The following is a 23,876-nucleotide window of genomic DNA, read 5'->3' on the forward strand; positions in this document are numbered from 1 at the left end:
GGCGTCGGGCGCACTTTCCTATGCGATGGGTGAAGGTGTCACGTCCGGAGACGCGAGACTCAGCGCTGCGTCCTTGTGTGATGCTCCCTCACGAGACCTTTGGTCCAGCTACAGCTTCTTCGTCTTGGGGGCGACCTCAGGAGGGAGGGCGACGTCTTCGTCTTCTGGGTTCTCAACTGCTGCAGCCTGGAAAGCGCCCTCGAGGGAGCACACTGCATCCTTCTCCTGACAGGCGACCATGATGATGCCGCTGCTTCCTAGCATCCTGAGGATGTTGTAGCCGTGGTGCATGGCCGCCATGAACTTGGCCAGTGATGGGTACCCAAGGATCGCGTTGTAGGGTAGGCGGATGTCGGTGACGTTGAAGTCGATGAGCTCGATTCGGTAGTTGTTGCGCTCGCCGAAGGTGACTGGGAGGCGGACCTGCCCGATCAGGTGTGTCGATCCGTCGGTCACTCCTGAGAATGGCTTGGTGGGGTGCAGCTGGTAGTATGGCACCTGGAGCCTGTCAAATGTCTGGACGGAGAGAACATTGAGCCCTGCTCCGCCATCAATGAGGGTCTTGGTGACGGTCACGTTGCTGATGACGGGGGAGCAGAGCATGGGGAGCGCGCCAGCAATGGCCATGCACTTGAGCCGTTCTGAGGAGTCGAAGGTCATGGCGCACTTGGACCACTTGAGAGGGCGAGTTGCCTCAAGCTTGGGGAGCACCGCATTAACCTCGCTCGCAAACTGCTTGAAGACACGGTGAGAAACTGGGGCTTGTGAGCCGCCCAAGATCCAGGCGATGGCTCGCGACTCCTGGAAGCCCCCATCCCCCTCGTCCTGGTGGTGATCTTCGTTCCTTCTTGGCGGTGGAGGCAGAAGAGGCAAGGCCGCATTGCCCTGAGGGTGATCCTCATGAGGTTGCTCGCTCCAGTTGCCCTCGCGAGGCTGGTCCTGCCAGCGGTCTTCATGAGGCTGGTCGCACCACTCCTGACGGCGGTCACGTCCATCCCAGCGTCCTCCACCTCGGCCACCTCCGCGACCATAGCCCCGATCGTTGCGCTCGGGGCATCGACCAAGGAGCCCATCACGGAGAGCCCTGAGCTCCTGGCAGTCGCTGGTGTTGTGGCTGTAGACATTGTGGAAGGCGCAGAACGGCCGCTTGCCCTTGGATGACTCGGGGTGGTCACAGCCACGCTTGGTCTCTGGCTCTGCCGCAAGCACGGCTGGCCCCTTGCGCTTTGTGTCCTTGGTCTTGGTCTTCTTGTCTTCTGGATCAGCATCAGGGAGCTCGAGGAGGGAGAGGCGTCCCTCCTCACCTCTCGCACACTTGTTCGCTGTCGGATTTAGGGTTCCGGCAGACCCTTGAGGTTCGAACACTGGGGTGCGTGCGGAGGTTTCGCCTTCTACCTACCTGTTCCTCACTGAATCGCTAAGATCTAAACTACGAGAAGAACAACGCAAGAGACACAGGGTTTATACTGGTTCAGGCCACCATTGTGGTGTAATACCCTACTCCAGTGTGTGGCGTGGTGGATTGCCTCTTGGGCTGATGATGAACCATACAAGGAAGAACAGCCTCGCGAGGGTCTGTTCTTGTGGTGGCATTGTCCCTTTGGAGGGGTTGATTCTAGATGCCTATCTTATCCCCAGATTCCTATCCAGATGCCTCTACCTTGTGGGTGGCTAGTCCTATTTATAGGCGAAGGCCCTGGGCCTCTTCCCAAATATTGAGCTGGAAGAGCGCCAACAATTGGCCAATTTGAAGGGGAACATCTAGTACACTTATCCTGACTAAAGTTGGTCCTCGCCTGTCAAAGGCTCTGGTGGTGACGCCGACTTGGGCTCCATGGTGACCTCCATCCTGCCGTTGGACTGGTCTTGGTCTTGTTGCACCGAAATGGATGCCTTTGCTTGATGCTCTCGCCTGCGCTTGCTCCCCTTGCACCAAAGAGGAAAGAAGGACACTGCGTGGGCTGGCGCCCGTCCGGCGCCCTTGGTCGTCATGGCTTGCATCATGGGCACCTCACGAGGTACCCCGCCTTGAACTCTCCGTCTCCTCGTGAGCCAGCCTGACGAGGCCATGCCTGAGGAAGCTCCTTGTCGTCCGCCCCGCGAGGCTTAGCCCCTCGCGAGGGTCTTGAGCTGGTGTTGATGAAGATGGGCCGTGCTGGGCCCCCTTTGAGCCACGCCGCAGGCCGCAGGCAGGCAAGTCTGGGGACCCCCGTTCCCAGAACGCCGACAGTAGCCCCCGGGCCCAAGGCGCACCCGGACATGACCGAGCAGAGAGGCGAAAGGGCAAGTGCGAAGCGTCGCGTGCCCTAATAGCCTGTGGCCTTGGGCGCTGCGTGGCGGTTGATTGGATGTGGGCGTCTCCGCAACCGCGCGAGTTGATAAGGAGCGGCATCTGCCTTCTGCCTCCTTTGCTCTCTCCAGTTGCTGCTCAGATCCCCTTTCTTGCGCCTCTCCTTCCTGCCTTCGAAATCTCCAGATCTACTCCACTCGCATGCCCTAGCCAGACATGGCGCCTCACCAGGCCCCGACCGGAGCTTGGTATTCGTCCGCCTTGGACTCGCCGAACGTGTCGGAGGCGAGCCTTGCCCGGGTGCGCCAGATGGCGGTGGCGCAGGGCGTCGACGGGGCAAAGGTGTTCAAGGCCGGATCTGCCCTCCCTGAGGGCCAAGGGAACACCTTCTATCTGCTCTTCGTGAGCGCCATTGTCGCCGGTCTGGTGCCTCCTTTCTCTGAGTTCTTCTTTTCTGTCCTCTGCCATTATAACCTTCAAGCTCTGCACCTCCACCCCAACTCTGTCCTCCTTCTGGCAATCTTCGCCTACTATTGGGAGGCTCACGTGGGGGTGAAGCCCTCGGTGGCCCTGCTGCGCCACTACTTCTCCCTCCGGACCTCTCGTGGTTCCGTCTCTGCGTGTGTGAGCTTCGTCGCGTACAGCAGCTCCATCGCCATTTCGAATCCCGGGAAAAGGATTGAGGGCTTCAGGAGCAAGTGGGTCTTGGTTGATGCTGGGCGCGTCCACCCCCGGCTGGTCTTGCCCACGGGGCACCCCTCGAGCTCCGACGACTGGTCTCGAGTGGAGCTTGTGGATCCCCGCACAAGGCTGGTGTTGGAGAAGATGGATGCGGATCTGAGGCCGGCCAGCATGGCGGCGGCGAAGCTGACTGGTGCCTCGCTGTTGAGGGAGTTCCTGGAGCATTAGCTGGCTCCGCTTTGTCAGTACTCGCTTCCGATGTGGAGGCCCCACCCGAGCCCCGCGGTCCTGGCCGATGAGGATCTGGCTGCGGTCCTCCAGTCTTTGGTCGGGGGCGACGTGGCAAGGTTGGAGGGCGCTCCGACGCCCCTGTTCCTTCGTGAGGACTGGGAGCAGGTTGTGGGGTCCATGCACGTCCTCAACGGGGACGGGCCTGTGCCCGCGGAGGCTCCCGAGGACCTGGTGGACGTATCCTCCGGCGACTCCAGCGAAGAGAGGGAGGAAGGGGAGCAGGAAAAGGGGGCTGACTCCGAGGCAGAGTCAAGGGCTCCACCTCTTCGGCGCAAGTCCCGCGCTCTCCGCCTCTCCCTGAGTGATGACGACGAGGGTGATGACGAGCAGGGCGGCGGGAGCCTGCCCCTGGTCCCGAAGAAGGACTGGACTGGGCTGATCCCCCGCAGGTCCGCCCCAGCCCCGAGGCGATCCGCAGGCGCCCCAGCTGCACCTGCGCTCCTTGAGGCTGATCCTTGCAACCGGCTCTCGGGCTTCAAGTGCGGTCGGAGGTTGCTCGAGCCCGCGGGTGACAACCTGTAAGTGCTTGATCCCTGTCTTGTTTCTTGTTTTGTCGCTGAGGCTTGACGTTCGTATCTCCTGGCTAGGCCGGCGCCCATGGCAAAGAAGCCGAAGGGGGCTCCTGAGTCTCCGTCCGCGGCAGCGCCCCTGCTTGCGAAAGCAGATGGACGTGAAGCACGGGCCTCTCCTGCCCGGGCGTCCTTGCGTGGCCCTGCCGAGCCGGCTAGGGCGAGCTCGGCTCCCATGGCCCAGGCGTCTCCCGAGGCGCCCCCGCTTGACGCTGCCACCACAGCCGCTGGGGTGCAGCAGGCTCTGCCTCAGGACACCGTGGTCACGCTGCCGTCTTCTCCTCCTACTCCGCCGACTGCTGCTTCCCCGTCTCCTCCTACTGTCCTGGATCGTGTTGCTGCTGAACTGGATCGTCTGCGGCGGGATCTTCTGAGCGCCGACCCTCGTTTGGTGGCCGGGCGCTTGGAGCTAGCCTCTGGCTGGATTCACTCCGATGCTTCGATTCGGGCGGCGCTGGTCCAGGCCTCGACAGCCTGCGACGAGGAGAAGCAGGCCGTCTTGGGGCGAAGGCTGCCCGCGATGCCGCCTTGGGGGAGGCGGCCAATGCCCGAGGTCGCTGCGAGGTGCTGGAGAGTGAGCTGAAGGGCCTGCAGGACCGGCTCGTCGAGGAGACTCGCCTTCGCCAAGAGCAGGAGGACGACATGAAGGCTCGCGAGGCAGCCGTCAAGGACTAGGACGCCAAGCTCAAAAAGCATCGTGACCGCCTGGGCACGCTGGAGCAAGAGCTGGAGGCGAGGAAGGTTGAGTTGGACGGCAAGGCATGGGTTCTTGGCGAGGATCGTGTGGCCTTTGTGGAGATGGAGGAGAAGGCCCGCACTTCACTGAAGACGCTTTATGAGAGCGGCTTGGAGAGCCCGCTGGCCGGCGAGGAGGACGGCCCCGCCAAGCTGCTTCCTTTCCTGGTCCGTGCTCTTGAAGATGTCATGCTTGGCCTTGGCCCTACGGCTGAGGCCGAGGCACGCGTCTTGTCTTCTGCGGCGCTGACACGGGTCTTCACCCACATCCATCTTCGCGACCCCAATGTCGGCCTCGACAGCCTGCTGGATCCAGCGAGCGGCGAGCATGCCGATGCCGCTGTTGAGGCCGTGAAGGGTCGTGTGGAGGCTCTGCTGGGGAAGTTCTGGGCCTTCAGCACCAGGCCGAAGCAGAGCGCTGCCAGCCCGGCAGCTCCACAAGGCGAACCCGCTCCGCGCAACTCCACGGCCGGCAAGTGACTCCGTTGTGGCTCCCGTCCTGCTTTTAGTTTCTGCACATGTATCAGGCCTCGGGGAGGTGTTAAAACTTGCATTTGGTGATGTGATAACAGTATGGACTGTAATATTTGCTTTTGAATTCCTTGAAATTTGCGCTATTTCCTTCCTACTTGCTTGTGTCCTACGCCGGCAGAGCCCGACCCTGCGCATACCTCAGCCGCCGTTAGCCCCGACCGGAAACCAGGACGGGACCAAGGAGTGAGGGTCTATGTGACAAGTTAGGCTCCTGAGCCGCGATGCTCAGGAGTCCCCCTTGGTGCTCGAACAGCAAGTAGGGAGGTGAGATGTGGGGGTGGATCTACCGTTCTACGTCTGCAGAGCCCGGCCCCACGCATACCTCAACCGCCGTTAGCCCTGACCGGAAACTAGGACGGGACCAAGGAGTGAGGGGCTACGTGACCAGTTAGGCTCCTGAGTCGCGATGCTCAGGAGTCCACCTTGACGCTCAAACGACCTTCATACCTTGGCTCCGCTAGGGGAGGGACGTGCGACGAACCAGGCCCGGGAGGCCTGGCTGGGTGGCGTGCGTCTGGGCGTGACCCAGGCGTAGCCCCCGTGCCCAGCCCCCTCACACGGCACTCCCGAGGGGAGGCATTGCGATGAGGCTAGACACTGAGCTATGGGCTCCCTGAGGTTGATGCGGCCCGGGGGCCACCCTTAGTTGTTTATCACCAGCGTGGAGCATAGCGCTTCCGTATGTGTATGGGCATAGCCGCTCCTCGGCAGTGTCGTCAGCCAGCGCAGAGCATGGTGCTTCCACTGGTGCGTGGGAGGGGGCTCCCCTTCGGGAGGAGCCCCCGGGGCGTGTACAGCCCCGCCCTGACATGTGGCTGGCACGGTAGGGCTTGACGAGGTGTATCTGGGCACCCGTGAGCCAGCGCGGGACTCACGGGGCCCTACCTCAAGGCGGGTTGCGCCTGGCTCTAGGCCTTATCTTGGAGTGTGTTCCTACAAATTTGGCTAGATGCCGATGCTCTACGTCTTCGGGTCCCGGCTCTCGGCCTGGTCTCAGCCGTCACTGGCATGCCGAGGCGCGATGCCATGGGTAGACCAGAGGGTGAGGGCCGGAGAGCCGGTAGGAGCCCTGAGTCGCGATGCTCAGACACCCCCCCTTTAATGCACAAGCTGGGTTAGATGTCGAAACTCTACGTCCTCGGGTCCCGGCTCTCGGGCTGGTCTCATCCGTCGCTGGCATGCCGGGGCACGATGCCGTGGGCAGACCAGAGGGTGAGGGCCGGAGAGCCGGTAGGAGCCCTGAGTTGCGATGCTCAGGCACCCCCCCCCCTTTAACGCGCAAGCTGGGTTAGATGTCAAAACTCTACGTCCTCGGGTCCCGGCTCTCGGGCTGGTCTCAGCCATCGCTGGCATGCCGGGGCGCGATGCCGTGGGCAGACCAGAGGGTGAGGGCCGGAGAGCCGGTAGGAGCCCTGAGTCGCGATGCTCAGGCACCCCCCCTTTAACGCGCAAGCTTGCGACATCGAAGAAGAAAAAGGTACCATGAATAGGCACCAAACAACAAGCATGACGGGTCGAAAACATGGCCCTAAGATAAATGCAAGAGGGGTACATGCCACTGGGTCTGACCGAGCGGCTTGGGGATAATGCAGCCCGAGGGGCGCCCCCAGCAGAGTAAGCTAAGAACATGAAATAAAGGAGATACACGCCACAGGGACGGACCCACGCGGCCTGGGAATAATGCAGCCCTGAGGGCGCTCCCAGCTGGAAATGAAACTAGAAAGATGTCACCTGATGACGCTGAAGACGAAGGGGTGTTGATGCAGCAGACTCGGTGGGTTGCGGGAGCAAATCCTCACGAGCCCCCAGGCCCTGGGGTCTTGGGAGGCTCCGGAGGCGCTGGTGGCTCCTCGCGGATCATCTCCATCTCCACCAGGGCTGCGGAACACCTGACCTCTTGAGCCTCCAGGATGGCCCTCATGATGCGCTGGTACGCAGCAGCTGCGTTCGGCGAGCCGTGAGGCATGCGAACATAGCTGTGAGGTGGACCCTCGCAGCGTCCCACTCGCGAAGGCCACAGGCGCTCCTGAGACGCGGCTTGGTTGAGCCCTGGTATGTCGATGCAGACGCGCAGCCCACCATCCTCGCCTGGATGGGGGGCCACAGCGGGTAAGCGGCGGCTGCCTCTCATGGCCCTTGACTCCTGTAGCTCCTGAATGGCCTCGCTGACGAACTCCTGAGGGTTTGGCCCTCCTTGCCTTGCTCCTTCTTGATGGAAACATGCTTCGAAACACGCCTCCACATGGTGCCCAAGCGCCTCCCTCGTGACCTTGGCGAGGTCGACGGCCCTCCAAGGGAGAGCCCCCGAGCCCTGCCTGAGGAGGGCGCCGGGCGCGCTTCCCTATGCGATGGAAGGAGGTTCCCCCTGAGCAGGCGTGGGCCCGGAGGGACCTGCCTTCTGAGGGGCCGGGCCGGTCGATGTCTTCTTCTTATTGGGGGCAGCCTCTGGAAGCCTCCTGCTTTCGCGATCCGGGTCTTATAGTGATGCGGCCTGAAAGGCTCTCTCTAGGAAGCAAACTGCGTCTCTCTCTTTGCAGGGCACCGTGATGACTCCGCCGCTTCCTGGCATCTTGAGGACGTTATAGCCGTGGTGGATTACGGCCATGAACTTGGCCAGCGCTGGGTACCCGAGGATGGCGTTGTATGGCAGGCGAATGTGGGCGACGTCGAAGTCGATGAGCTCGGTGCGGTAGTTGTCGCGTGCCCCGAAGGTGACAGGGAGGCGGACCTGCCCAATCGGGACCGTGGAACCGTCGGTGACTCCGGAGAAAGGCTTGGTTGGCTGAAGCTGACTGTAGGGTACTTGGAGATTGTTGAATGTTTCCACGGACAGGACGTTGAGTTCTGCTCCGCCATCGATGAGGGTCCTGGTGACTAGCATGTTGCTGATGATTGGGGAACAAAGCATCGGGAGGACTCCGGCTGTGGCCGCGCACTTGAGCTGATCCGCTGAGCTAAATGTGATGGCACACGCCGACCACCTGAGAGGGCGCGTGGCCTCGAGCTTGGGGAGGACTGCATTCACTTCTCGGCCGAACTGCTTGAAGATGCGCTGAGAGGCTGGGGCTTGAGCTCCGCCTAGGATGCAGGCGATCGCACGTGGTTCCTGGAAGCCCCCAGCCCCTTCGTCCTGATGACGGTCCTCATTTCTCCTTGGCTGCGGCGGTAGCGGAGGGAGGCCTATGTTACCTTGCGGGCGATCCTCGCGAGGCTGATCCCTCCAGCCTCCCTCGCGAGGCGGGTCTTGCCAGTGATCCTCGTGAGGTTGGTCGCGCCACCCTTGACGTGGGTCGCGGTCGTCCCAGCGTCCTGTGTTCCTTCCTCCTCCTCGTCCGTAGCCCCGGTCGCTGCCGTCGGGACGCCGGCCAGTCCGTCCTTCACGCACGGCCCTGAGCTCTTGGCATTCATTGGTGTTATGGGTGCGGTGGTCGTGGTACAGCAGTACCGACTGCCCTTGGAGGATTCGGGCTGATCTCTGCCCCGCTTGGTGTCTGGTTCTGTCGCGAGCACGGCAGCCCCCTTGCGCTTCACGTCCTTGGCCTTGGGCTTCTTCTCTTCAGGGTCTGCGGCAGGCAATTCGAGGAGGGAGAGACGCCCTTCCTCAGCCCTGGCGCACTTGGTCGCCAGGTTGAACAGCTCCAAGGAAGTGCACAGATCTTCATGCATTGCGAGCTCCTCCTTCATTTTGACGTCACGCACGCCATCAGAGAAGGCTGAGATGATGGCCTCCTCGGTCACCTTGGGAATCTTGAGGCACGCGTTGTTGAAGCGCTGGATGTACTTCTGCAGGGTTTCCCCTGGTTGCTGCTTGACGCGGCGCATGTCGCTCACGGCGGGTGGCCGGTCGCGGGTACCTTGGAAGTTGGCGATGAAGCGGGTGCGCATCTCGTCCCAGGAGGAGATCGTGCCTGGGGCCAGGTTCAGAAGCCAGGTGCGGGCCCTGTCTTTGAGAGCCATGGGAAACCAGTTCGCCATGACCTTCTCTTCTCCGTTGGCAGCCTCGATGCCCAGCTCGTAGAGCTGGAGGAACTCTGCAGGGTCAACCGTGCCGTCGTAGCGAGGAGGCAGGTCTGGCTTGAACTTGTCGGGCCATGCGACGGTGCGTAGCTCGGTGGTGAAGGCGCGGCAGCCCACTGTGGCCATAGGAGGCCTTGGAGGACGAAGGGCTCGGTCCTGCGGGTCCCCGTGCACCGCAGCTGGGTGCAGCGTGGGGTGTTGACGTGCTAGAGCAGGGGCGTGGTCGGGACGAGCCGGAGCAGGGAGTGCTCGGGCAGCTTCTCAAGGGCGAGGGACCTCTTGGCAGCTCTGCTCCTTCCGCGCTGGTTCCTGATGGGGCGGGTTCCGCCCAGGGGCCGCGCACCTCGGAGCCAGGGCGCCTTCTTGAGGGGGAGGCGGCTGAGGCGCCCCAGGAGCTTCATTGCGCGCGCATGGCGGGGCGCGATGCAGCGAGAAGGATGGCGCGGGGGAGCCCCCTGCGGCACGGACGAGTTCGGCGACTCGGTCGAGCCATTCTTTGTAGACGTCGTCGATGGGGCAGTAGCGCAGGAGCTCGTTTTCCGCGATGAGCGCAGCTCGAGCCTCCATGGTCGCGCAGGGCGCGCGGGACGAAGAACCAGCGGGGGTGAGCGAGGGCGTAGCGGTGCGGCCGTCTCGCCTCATGGACGGGTGCTGAGACGATGCTTGCTGCTCGTTCCCTGGCAGGCCGGTGGCGGCGTTGACGGCAGGTGACGGGGAACGACGGGGGCGCCCGCCGACGGGAGCCGTCTGGGCGACGCGGGAAGCGAGGGCGGCCAGGCGCTCGGCGCGAACCTGGCGTGCGTCAGACATGGACGCGACGGTCGGAAAAGAACAGGGCGACGGAAGACTAATTCCGGAGCACCCCTACCTAGCGCGCCAAATGTCGAATTTAGGGTTCCGGCAGACCATTGAGGTTCGAACACTGGGGTGCGCGCGGAGGTTTCGCCTTCTACCTACCTGTTCCTCACCGAATCGCTAAGATCTAAACTACGAGAAGAACAATGCAAGAGACACAGGGTTTATACTGGTTCAGGCCACCATTGTGGTGTAATACCCTACTCCAGTGTGTGGCGTGGTGGATTGCCTCTTGGGCTGATGATGAACCATACAAGGAAGAACAGCCTCGCGAGGGTCTGTTCTTGTGGTGGTGTTGTCCCTTTGGAGGGGTTGATTCTAGATGCCTATCTTATCCCCAGATTCCTATCCAGATGCCTCTACCCTGTGGGTGGCTAGTCCTATTTATAGGCGAAGGCCCTGGGCCTCTTCCCAAATATTGAGCTGGAAGGGCGCCAACAATTGGCCAATTTGAAGGGGAACATCTAGTACACTTATCCTGACTAAAGTTGGTCCTCGCCTGTCAAAGGCTCTGGTGGTGACGCTGACTTGGGCTCCACGGTGACCTCCATCCTGCCGTTGGACTGGTCTTGGTCTTGTTGCACCGAAATGGATGCCTTTGCTTGATGCTCTCGCCTGCGCTTGCTCCCCTTGCACCAAAGAGGAAAGAAGGACACTGCGCGGGCTGGCGCCCGTCCGGCGCCCTTGGTCATCATGGCTTGCGTCATGGGCACCTCGCGAGGTACCCCGCCTTGAACTCTTCGCATCCTCGTGAGCCAGCCTGACGAGGCCGTGCCTGAGGAAGCTCCTTGTCGTCCACCCCGCGAGGCTTAGCCCCTCGCGAGGGTCTTGAGCTGGTGTTGATGAAGATGGGCCGTGCTGGGGCCCCTTTGAGCCACGCCGCAGGCCGCGGGCAGGCAAGTCTGGGGACCCCCGTTCCCAGAACGCTGACATTCGCCATGTTGAATATCTCCAGAGCAGTGCAGAGGTCCTCGTGGATGACGAGCTCCTCCTTCATCTTGACGTCGCGGACGCCATCAGTGAACGCAGAGATGATGGCCTCGTCAGACACCTTGGGAATCTTGAGGCGGACGTTGTTCAAGCGCTGGATATACCTATTCAAGGTTTCTCTAGGCTACTGCTTGATGCGGCGCAGGTCTCCCGCGGTCGGTGGACGATCGCGAGTGCCCTGGAAGTTGTCCATGAAGCGGCTGTGCATCTCCTCCCAGGAAGAAACCGACCCCTCGGTCAGGTTCAGGAGCCAAGAACGCGCGCCATCCTTGAGGGCCATTGGGAATCAGCTTGCCATGATATTTTCGTCGCCGTTGGCTGCCTCGATGCTCAGCTCGTAGAGCTGCAGGAACTCAGCAGGGTCTATGGTGTCGTCGTAGCATGGAGGCAGGTCAGGCTTAAACTTGCTCGGCCAGACGACGTTGCGGAGCTCTGCGGCGAATGCATGGCATCCTGCCGTGGCCACCAGAGGTCGTCGCGGGGGTGGAACTTGGACCTGGTGCACACGCACCGCCACCTCTTGTGGCGGCTCGCGAGCCTGGTGCTGGGGTGTTGGAAGCACGCGCGCTTCTCCTTGGGGGCGTTGAACCACCTGGCAGCTCATGTCGTCCCGAGCTGGGCCAGGCGATGCGGGTCGCGCCATGGAGCCACACGCCTTGGCTCGACGATGGTGCCCCGGGATGGAGGCGGAGGAGCGGCCCCGTGCGCGATGTCACCCGCTGCAGGTGGTTGCTGAGGCAGTGAGCGAGCCGGCCAGTCAGAGCCCCTGTGTGCGACGCTGATGAGCTCGGCGATGCGCTCGAGCCACTCCTCGTAGAGATCACCAACCGGACGGTAGCGAAGGAGCTCCCGCGCCATGAGCAGAGCGGCCTACGCGTCCACCTGGTCGCGGCACGCGTGGGATGATGAAGCTGCTGGAGTCAGGGACGGGGTAGCGGTGTGGCCATCATGGCGCACCGACAGGTGTAGCGATGAAGATTGATACTCGTGTCCGGCAGGGCCCGTGGCGGTGTTAGCCACCGGAGAGGGAGCGTGGCGGGCGCAGCCGTCACCCGCTGGAGCCGTCTGAGCGACTCGGGCGGCGACCATGGCCCGACGCTCGGCACGAGCCCTACGCGCGTCGGCCATGGAGATGTCAGAGCAGAGACGAGTCGAATGACGGAAGAGAGGATCTGATGCACCCCTACCTGGCGCGCCAAATGTCGGATTTCAGGGTCCCGCAACCCGTGAGAGGTTCGAACACTGGGGTGCGTGCGGAGATCTCAACCTGCCCAGCCTACCTACTCACGATCCTCCCTTGCCTAGCGCCAAGAGCTCACAAAGACACAAAGACACAGAGATTTATACTGGTTCGGGCCACCGTTGTGGTGTAACACCCAACTCCAGTGCGGTGTGGTGGATTGCCTCGAGGGGATATGGATGAACTAGTACAAGGATGAACAAGCCTCAGGAGGTGAGGTGTTCTTGAGCTAGTGTGTAGCTCGGGGAGGAATCGACCTCTCTCTATGGTGGTGGCTAGGTCCTATATATAGTGCCTTGGTCCTCTTCCCAAATATGAGCGGGAAGGGATTCCACAACGGCGGGATTTGAAAGGGGACAAGTAGTACAGTCTATCCTGACAAAAGTAGTCTTCGCCTGCGAAAAGCCCCTGGCCGTGACGTTGTGGTGGGCTCGGTGATGACCTCTGTCCTGCCGTCCTGGCGGTCTTGGTCTCGTTGCACCAGAATGGAAACCTTTGGCTGCTTCCTTGGGACTCCGCGCCTGCGGCTTGCCTCCCTTGCACCAAAGAGGAAACCTATGCTCTGCGCCTGCCTGGCACCCGCCTGGCCTTGGTCGTCACGGCTCACGTCAGCTGAGCCTCATGAGGTAGCTGCATAGATCTCTCCGCCCCTCAGGAGCCCTCTTGAGGAGGCCAACTCCTTCAGGTGTCTTGGCGTCGTCCGCCGCGAGGCTTGGCCCCTCGTGAGGGTCTTGCTGCATTGTTGTTGAAGCTGGGCCGTACCAGGCCATCGATGGGGCCACGTGGTGAGCCGTAGGAAGGCAGGACTGGATACCCCCAAATCCAGGACGCCGACAGCTATGTCAACTGGCATCATCATACTGTTTATTGTAGTTGGGGTCTACTGAGTTGGGGCATCGGAAATGAGCAGTTTAGTAGGGCTAGAGTCTGCTAGAGTTGGGGTGTTTTGTGGGTCAGGTGATATTGCAACTACACCTAATGGGCTATTTGATTTATCAGGTGTCACTACCTTTTCCAAATACTTTGCTTGTGCTCCTCCGTGATCAGCAATTGCCCTCTTCCTTTTGAACGTCGGATACACAAGAACAACATTTGACTGGATAAATATGGTATGATGGCAGATGGAATATGTACTGAAGATGGATAGGCACGGCTGCTACGTCTTGAGCTTGCGTTGGTTTTCCTTGAATAGGAAAGGGAAAACTTTGTTTTTGCCACTCTAGTTTTTGCCAACTTTGCTTATGCCACTCTAGAATTTGACATCTCACTTTTGCCACTCTTAGCTTTTGACAATATATCACTTTTGCCATTTCGTGGCAAAAACGATAATTTTTCATTTCACTTTTGCCACTCTTAGCTTCTGACATGTATCACAATTGCCACTCTAAATTTTTTGCTTTTGCCACAGAATGGCAAAAGTGATATATTGTCAAAAGCTAAGAGTGGCAAAAGTGAAATGTCAAATTCTAGAGTGGCATAAGCAAAGTTGGCAAAAACTAGAGTGGCAAAAACAAAGTTTTCCCAATAGGAAAGGGTGATGCAGCAATAGTAGCGTAAGTATTTCCCTCAGTTTTTGAGAACCAAGGTATCAATCCAGTAGGAGGCTCCTCAAAAGTCCCACACACCTACACAAACAAACAAGAACTCGCAACCAACACAATAAAGGGGTTGTCAATCCCTTCAAGGCCACTTGCGAAAGTGAGATCTGATAGAGATAATATGATAAGATAAATATATTTTTGGTATTTTATGATATAGATTGGAAAAGTAAAGATGCAAACAAAAGTAGATTGAAAGATTATATGATAAAAGATAGACCCAGGGGGCATAGGTTTCACTAGTGGCTTCTCTCAAGATAGCATAAGTATTACGGTGGGTGAACAAATTACTGTCGAGCAATTGATAGAAAAGCGAATAATTATGAGATTATCTAGGCATGATCATGTATATAGGCATCACGTCTGTGACAAGTAGACCGACTCCTGACTGCATCTACTACTATTACTCCACACATCGACCGCTATCCAGCATGCATCTAGAGTATTAAGTTCATAAAGAACAGAGTAACGCATTAAGAAAGATGACATGATGTAGAGAGATAAACTCATGCAATATGATATAAACCCCAGCTTTTTATCCTCGATGGAAACAATACAATATGTGCCTTGCTGCCCCTGCTGTCACTGGGAAAGGACACCGCAAAATTGAACCAAAGCTAAGCACTTCTCACATTGCAAGAAAGATCAATCTAGTAGGCCAAACCAAACTGATAATTGAAAGAGACTTGCAAAGATAACTTAATCACACATAAAAGAATTCAGAGGAGATTCAAATATTTCTCATAGATAAACTTGATCATAAACTCACAATTCATCGGATCTCGACAAACACACCGCAAAAAGAGTTACATCGAATAGATCTCCAAGAAGATCGAGGAGAACTTTGTATTTAGATTCAAAGGAGAGAAGAAGCCATCTAGCTAATAACTATGGACCCGAAGGTCTATGGTAAACTACTCACAACTCATTGGAAGGGCCTTGGAGATGATGTAGAGGCCCTCCGTGATTGATTCCCCCTCCGGCGGAGCGCCGGTGAAGGCTCCAAGATGGGATCTCGCGGATACAGAAGGTTACGACAGTGGAAATAGTTTTTCGTGGTCGCTTCTGATGTTTTCGAGGTACATGGGTATATATAGGAGGAAGAAGTAGGTCGGTGGACGCTCGAGGGGCCCATGAGGGTGGGGGCGCGCCCAGCCCTAGGGGGCGCACTGGGCACCCTCGTGGCCGCCTTGCTTGTTTCTTAACTTCCACTCCAAGTCCTCTGGATCACGTTTGTTCCAAAAAGATCGCGCCCAAAGGTTTCGGTCCGTTTGGACTCCGTTTGATATTCCTTTTCTTTGAAACACTGAAATAGGCAAAATAAACAGCAATTCGGGCTAGGCCTCCGGTTAGTAGGTTAGTCCCAAAAATGATATAAAAGTGTAAAGTAAAGCCCATAAACATCCAAAACAAGTAATATAATAGCATGGAACAATCAAAAATTATAGATACGTTGGAGACGTATCAAGCATCCCCAAGCTTAATTCTTGCTCGTCCTCGAGTAGGTAAATGATAAAAACAGAATTTTTGATGTGGAATGCTACCTAGCATAATTCTCAATGTAATTTTCTTTATTGTGGCATGATTGTTCAGATCCATATGATTCAAGATAAAATTATAAAACATAAAAATATTAATACTCGAAGCATACTAACAAATAATCATGTCTTATCAAAATAGCATAACCAAAGAAAGCTTATCCCTACAAAATCATATAGTTAGGCCATGCTTCATTTTCATTACACAAAATACTCTCATCATGCACAACCCCGGTTTCAGCCAAGCAATTAGTTCATACTTTTTAACGTGCTTCAGCTTTTTCAACTCTTACGCAATACATGAGCGCAAGCCATGGACATAACACTATATGTGGTATATGGTGGTGGTTGTGAAGACAAAAAGGAAGAAGATAGTCTCACATCAACTAGGCATATCAACGGGCTATGGAGATGCCCATCAATAGATATCAATGTGAGTGAGTAGAGATTCCCATGCAACGGATGCACTAGAGCTATAAATCTATGAAAGCTCAACAAAAGAAACTAAGTGGGTGTTGACGGTGTCCCGGACTAGGGGGTACTCACCACATCGTCTCCTGATCAGTTAGATTGGGCCGAGGACCCCCATGGCCGTATACTCATGGGCCAGTTCGGACATCTGATGCATACACGAGGAAGATTCCACAAGACTTGGTGATCAAGACAAGACTCCTCCCCACCGGCGTATTCGGCTAGGACTCTTGTTATCCTAGGCCTCTGGTGCATTATATAAACCAGGGTCGGGCTAGTCGATAGATCATAACAACAATCATAATCATAGGCTAGCTTCTAGGGTTAGCCTCTACGATCTCATGGTTGATCAACTCTTGTAATACTCATATCATCAAGATCAATCAAGCAGGAAGTAGGGTATTACCTCCATAGAGAGGGCCCGAACCTGGTTAAACATTGTGTCCCCCGCCTCCTTTTACCATTAGCCTTAGACGCATAGTTCGGGACCCTCTACCCGAGATCCGCCTGTTTTGACACCGACATTGGTGCTTTCATTGAGAGTTTTGATGTGTGATCGACAAAAGGATCAATGGCTCGTCTGTAGATTAACTGCGATGTCGACGTCTTCGTCACCGGCTCGACTGGTCACCTTGGCTTGACCGAGGACTATGCCCTGCCTCCGATCATGATGTTCGGATGAGGGCCTTCATCAACACCAACTCCGACCTCTATTAAGATCATGGAGGAATCATCCATGGAGTTCGGGGGCTCAACGTCAACATTGCCCTCGGGCGACCATGTTGTTTTTCTGGACAGCGAACTCGTATCTGCCGCCATTGCCTCCTCGAGTATCGTTTTAAGGATCGCTTCGCTGGAATTGTGCGGAATTGCGTCTACAACAACCCTGGAGAATTCTGTCGAGTTCTGATGGAGGAATCTCTGACAATCTACGATATATCGGAGCCGTGTCAAATCCATACGGGAATCTGGACGAGTTTAGGGTGTGGTATCTAGAGCCCAGCTCGAGGTCCTTTGGAAGATCCAACCGTTCATCTACTGTGGAATTCCCATATCTACCACCCCTCAAAATTTCAGCTCGATCCGACTGTCCAAACTCAGGGAACCTTCCGATTAGTGCATCACTTTTCAGATCTATTTCCTGCGCGAATATGGATCCGACCCGAATTCATGTTTCTTTATGAACGTGATATTGGACAACCTTTCTAAAGGAATTTTCTTCTAAGGTATTGTGCATTGTTTTTAACACACACCCATAAAATTTTAATCCTCCTCTGAGGTAATCTTTGCCATCACACTGGTGTCAAACCAGTCCAGCAATATAGCTCCATGGCTGCCGACCTGCGCTAGACATATCGTCGCCTTTTGGGCCGAGCTCAACTTCTTCGGATCCTCACCTCGGCGAGCCGAATAAGAGTTCGGAATCGCCAAGGATACATTATCACCAACACTACTAGGGAAAAGCCTATACACAGAATCTTACCAGCAACGCGCTTTAAAATAAGGCGCTGCTACTAATTAGCAGTAGCGAGCTCAAGCTTAACTCGCTGCTGAAATAAATATAGTAGTAGCGTGCTCGCTCAAAGATGCGCTACTGCTATAATTCCCACGAGTCCGCCGCGAGGCTAGTTATAGAAGCAACGCGTTATCACGATGAGCGATACTGCTATGTAGCATAGTAGCAGCGCATTTCACCAATAAGCGCTACTGCTAAGTTTACTACAAAAATTTAGTCCCACCTCGCTCCGTGAAGAGAGTTTTTACCACCTTAAATATGTTACTTCTCAAACTTTGACAAGCACTTGGTCTTCATTGAACTCTATGTGTAGAATTTGTGGCTGCAATATGAGTCTTCAACGGTTCCTAAACCGGTGAGGACTCATATTGACAAATCAGATTGTACACAAAAAGATCTTTGATGATCAATGTATTTTTGATACATTGAATTAAGTCTATTTTTACATGCTGACACATAGTAGTAGCGCTTCTTTGTGAAAGGCGCTGCTGCTAGGTAGTTTAGCAGTAGCGTCTTTCTCTATAGCGCACTACTGCTAAGCCATTTCATCTCCCACCCCTCCTCTCCTCTATCCGATCCACTCACACTCACACACTCACTGGATCCCCTCTCAACCCCCCGCGCCGGTCCTCCCCCGTCGCCCCTCCTCCCTCTGCGCTGTCGTCACCTTCTCCTCCTTGCTGGACTCGGTATCGTCCTCCTCCTCCATCCTCCCTCCACTCGCCGCTGGCCGGCCCCTCCTCGCTCCGCCTTCCTCCTCCGTCCTCCCTCCACTGACCGCCGGCCGACCCCTCCTCGCTCCGCCTTCCTCCTCCGTCCTACTCTCTTCTCCCTCCTCAAGTCACCCCTCCTTCTCCCTCCTACCTGCTACATTTTGATTTAGTAGGCTAGTTCATATGCAACATTTTGATTTAGTTGATTTAGTAGGCTAGTTGATTTAGTTGATTTAGAACATTTTGATTTAGTTGATTTAGTAGGCTAGTTCATTTAGTTGATTTAGTATGCACCATTTTATTGTTATTTTTTCTGTACATGGATAGGTAGTTGCTTTTATTTTTTTAATAAGTTACTTTTTGGCAAAATGTAGGTGGTACCTTGTCATCTAATATGTTACTAGATCTTAGGATTATAATTGTCCATCAAATTGCTTCTCGCGGAAGAACCAAAAATATCACATGATACTATTTTTCTTTCCTGTGAAGTGGATCGTTAATCCTTTGCTCATACTGCTTTAGGAAAAATGGCGCCACCACCACCACTATGTCGACTTTGCAAGTCAAGGTGCGCCAGCAGCCTTGCAACTAGCAAGCTATTCGACATCTACTTCCAGCTGAGTTTTCGTCATGCGGCTGAAATTTTATTTTTAGTGTTGGCATTACTGCATTGTGTCATTTTGCTTATTTTACACAGATCGTCCCATGCAATGTGAGGTTGAAATTCAACAAGCTGACAGGAGACATTGTGACATTTGAGGCTCCTGGGGGCCGTACACTATGAAGGTCGAGAAAGGACGCAATATGTCATAGATTGGAGGAGATGGATGGGCCCGTTTCGTCGCCCGCATGCGTCTTACTAGTGGTGAGTTGATCAGCTTCTCCTTCAGAGCAGAAAGACCCAAGCTAGCTGTCATTTATCTCAACCTGGTGGAAGATGATGAAGATGATGAAGATGATGAAGATGATGAAGATAATGAGGACCCACTCGATGAAGATTATGAGGACCCACTTCATGAAGCCATCGTAGCTCAAAGAACAAGGCTGAGCGAGGAGGAGGTGTCCAACCTGTGGGACATAATTCCGCCACGTGCTAACTTTGTCGGGGTGCCATTCGTGACCCGCCTGACAAATACCATGGTTGATCGACATGATATGGTATGTTATACTTACAAATGCAAATTATCCAATGAAATACTTAGTGTACAGTCCAATGATATGGTATGTTGTGTGGAATCTAGTCGATGATATGTTTTAGTGTAGAGTTCGATCACATGCTTATTAGTGTAGAATCTAAGGAAACTATTAATAGTGTAGATAATACATATGTACTTATTTGCGAGGCTATTTATTAATTGATATGTTTTTCTTATTTAGAAATTGGCAAAGAGCATATTTGTGAGTTATGGTATCGAGCCTGATGAAAAAGGCTCAGCTGGACTACGCCTTACTGCAAGGGGCTCCGTCACAACCTGTACTTACCGCGTGGACACGGACGGTCGCACACACTTAAACTCGGTTGGGTGGAAGAAATTCCTCGATGGCAAGAATCTTCGTGTTAGACAGGCTATCCTAATTACTATCAGGAACACCAACCGCCCAGGCTTGAGGATGATGATTGTCTTTGATATCATCTAGAACTACATATGTGTGTGTGGCTATATCATCTAGAACTACATATGATGATCGTCGTTGATATCATCTAGAACTACATATGATGATCGCCGTTGATATGACCTTGTACTGCTTGAGGATGCATGTTGACTATGCATGAAATTGTTATCTAGTACTCCCTTTGTTCCAAATTACTCGTCGTGGTTTGAACTAAAATCACGACGAGTAATTTGGAACGAAGGGAGTACTACCCAGTAATGGTTTATGAATTTGATATCTAGTAGCAGTACCTAGTATCTAGTATCTGAAAGGGAAAGGGGTACGGGGAAAAATGATGAAAGATATAGCAGTAGCGAGGGAGTGCAAAATCCTACAGCTAAGTAATAGTAGCGCGTTCAGCAAAAGCGCTGCTGATATCATCAACAGCAGTAGAGCGGGTACGCACCGCGCTACTACTATAATTTAGCTGTAGCGCCTTATTAGTAGCGCGGCCACCCACGCTGCTGCTAGCCTCAAAACACGTGCTACTACTAGGGTTTTCCCTAGTAGTGCAACATTGCCACCCCACGGATTACACGGAGCGGGCACACCGGCATCGCCGCATGGTCACTTCATCAAACCAGCATTGGCCGCGTCACAAGTTATGACCTGGGTCGGCATGGCCGCGCTGTTGCTTCTTCAAGCCGATGTCCATCTACTTCAACACCTCGGCTAACATGGCAGCTGCAACAACTCCTCATCGGCCTGCTCTGTCACCTCGGCTAGACCGAGGACTTGGCTATTTCTTCATCAACATACTCCGGTGACTTCGGTGTCACCAGCCAACCAACTTCATCACGTTAGCTGGACCGAGGGCTTCGCCTTGGCAAGCTAACCTTTGCCAGCATCGCCAGGCCATCGCTTTATCGCCCATCTGGCAATGGGTGTGTGGATCGATTCCCAATTTTGGGAGTCACTTTTCTTCGGAATGCTACAACAAATAAACCAGGTGTTATTAATCCTAAAAAAATTGCTTGTTGGGTTTATTTTTCTTTAGGAATTATTACTCTGGTTTGTTCCATCATCTGTACACAGGTCTATCAAAGGGCGGCCACATTAAAAATGGTCGCGTGGTGGTTCGGTTAGTTTCCGTACATAGTTCGGCGAACGCCGCATCCGAAGCCCGGACCGCCCTACAAATTCACGCTTTGTCACACCTTCACTGTGTCACGCTGACGCCCTGCATCGACATTGGCTTCAGCGTCAGGCCACATCTCTTTAAATAAATTTTTTTGCGTAAAGCAATTAAGCAAGGATTATATATATAATATATATTATTATTTCCTGGACCGCACTATTTTATGTGTGCAGGTAATCGATTTTTACTGCGTTACGCGGTCACTACTCCGGAGTGCCGAACTCCTTGCTTGGACACCTCGGGCCTGGGGGCTGGGACCTCGGCCATGCCGAGGACTGCGAACCTTGTCGGATCTGTCACAGATCAATGGGCGTCTTCGTCCCGCCACAAGCCTGAATCGCGTCATCAACACCGAGCACATTAACCAGCTAAGTCGCTTTCATGCTCAAGAACTTTCAGTTTTAAATTTTCTTCGGTTCGACCAAGCATTATACTTTTTGGCACAAAGTTGTTTGTGACAAAGTTCCTTGTCAAAACTTTGTTTGTGACGCACATATTCAAATACCCCGTTTATTTGGGGGCTCCCTTGATGGAGCTTTTCCTCTTGCATATGATTATACTTGTACAGCTTCGTTCCTTGTTCGTGTATTACACCACAATATGCACCATATTAACCTAAGTGTTCTGCAAGTTGGGTTGCCTTGCTCCTGTGTTTACCCCTACGATCCTGATTGTTCGTCTAGGGAGTAAAGGGAGCACCTCTGTGATTGTCACGATCGGGTCATCCGAGCCGGACCTCAGACTGGGTGAAGCCTAAAGCTAGCGCTCTTATTGTTTTCAATCATGGTCGGCACACAACGGAACTCATGAGTACAAAAAATCTATTGCACAAGTCTCATAGTAACAATGAGCAACCGAAGAAAGGTATCGGTGGAGGTACTATTTTCTTCGAAGATGCTTCTTACACTTCATCAGTAATATAGCATAAGTTCCCTGAGCGCGCTTTGTCTATTACAACCTTATGGCCTGATTGCCTGGTTATCGGAAACACCGTTGATATTCTCGACAGATGGAGTACATAACACTTTTCGGCCCTTGACCGAAGAGGGAGAAGCCGATGGTCGGTTAAGACGCGTTTAAAGTTCGGGTGAACACATATATGATATAAGTACTTCGGTACATGCAATCATTATAAATAAAATTCTTTTACCCAAGTCACTTGGGGGCTCTTAAATTTATATGAGCTGTTTTATAGTAAATGTGTTTCTTCTTGGTCGTTGCAAAGTCTTTTTCTATCGCTCCTTTTTCGACTCGAGTATATGGTCAATAGCCGGATAGCCTGTCTTCTCTCTAAAAGCCGCTCGAGTTTAGTTTGCTAAACTGGCCTCGGAGAAGAACTCTGCCTTTGGGATAAGGAGCTTGAAGCCATAGGCTAACCCGCGTGAAGTCTTGAGATCGGATGTGTCATGTTAAAGCACGACAGAAGCACAATTTTTTTTCCAATTTTCAGATTGGCACCGAACACTTGATCTTGTTTGGACGTCAAGTTTTTACTGACGTTTTTTGGTTTTCCAATCTTATGGCACTTTTATACTATTTGTGTGTTTTCAGCATAAGTCTTGCAGTGCAAGGCCGGACATCTCTAGAGATTCAGCAAAAACATTCTCGGGTGTTGCTATATATGCATCGGTTTTGAATTGTGTCTTCGGTCAATAGTTGGGTTGCCCGGCTCCTATGCTTCCCTCCTATGTTCCGCTTTGTTCGGCTAGGTGTGCAACGGAAGAACCATTGCGATTGTGCTTCCAGCTCGCATGGTTAAGCACCTCAATGGAGAAAGCCGAAAACTGACTGTCACAATAAGCGCAAACTGGTCAGCGATCCAATGACCGTGTTAAATGATGAGCCGTTCATAACATTGGCCGAAGTGGCTACGGCTTGACCTCTGCTGTCGCCGAACACTAACCGGGGGCTCATAGCTAGCTTCCCCAGTTTAAAGCTCCTATGACTAAGTGAAAGTTATAAAGCCAAGATATCTGATTGCCTCGTTTCCGCTAACACAACCGCCTCTGGGCACCGAGACGTCGGCTAAGGGTTGTCTGGTTATTGCAGAAACACCTTGTGTAGTATCTACAAAGGGGTAGAAGCCGACGATGGGCCACTTTCAACTGATAAACGGTCGCAATGGAGTCAAAATAAGTATATATCATCAGCATTTGTATTCATTATACAAAGTGTTTCCTTCCGTAGTTATCGTTATATAAAGCCATAAATATGCATCAATTTGACTTAAGATTTTGGCCAAGCTGGATTGGCTGGCTCCTGTGCTTACCCCTACGTTCCCGATTGTTCGGCTAGGCGGTAAAAGGAGCACCTCTGTGATTGTTACTACCGGGTCATCCGAGTTAGTACCTCAGACTGGGTGAAGCCGAAAACTAGCAATCTTAAAGGATCACATTGGTCGGCAACGACGGAAGTGAAAATTTTGGTTCATTAATACCATACAATTCGGGAACTTTCCCTGAACTAAATCCTCAATATTTTGCTCCCACATTGATCAGAGCTGAGGTTTCATGATCATGCTTAGCATGACAACCCAAAGAAAGGAACCGATAGCGGGACTATTTTCTTTGGAAGATGTTTCTTATGTTAAAAAGTAATATAACATAGCTCTCCGCGTACCTTTGTTTATAAAACTGTATGGCCGAATTGCCTTGTTTGCCGTAAATCTTTGCCCTCATAAAGGCTTAATAAAGTAGGACAAACACTCCTCGGCTATTGGCCGAGGAGGTTGAAGCCGATGGTCGGTCAACAAAGTTTTGTACAATGTGGATCCGAGCATTAATGATGTAGAGTACTTGGATACATAGAATCATTACACATACTTTGTGATTTTACTTTGGATATCGATCCTTAATAGGCCACCCGTGCCCACATTAAGGCTCGGGGGCTACTGGGCTTCGTGCTTATCATTTACAAATATTAAAGGGGTACATCGATCCCCTGATCTGGTGTTGCCACCCGACCAGTGTCTCGGGGGCTACTGCATTGCCTATTCAATGCAGAAAAGTCAAAGTGCTCAGTGTTTGGCTTGACCGAACTATGCGCAA

This window comes from Triticum aestivum, chromosome 4B (genome assembly GCF_018294505.1).
Source record: "Triticum aestivum cultivar Chinese Spring chromosome 4B, IWGSC CS RefSeq v2.1, whole genome shotgun sequence".
Taxonomy (NCBI): Eukaryota; Viridiplantae; Streptophyta; class Magnoliopsida; order Poales; family Poaceae; genus Triticum; species Triticum aestivum.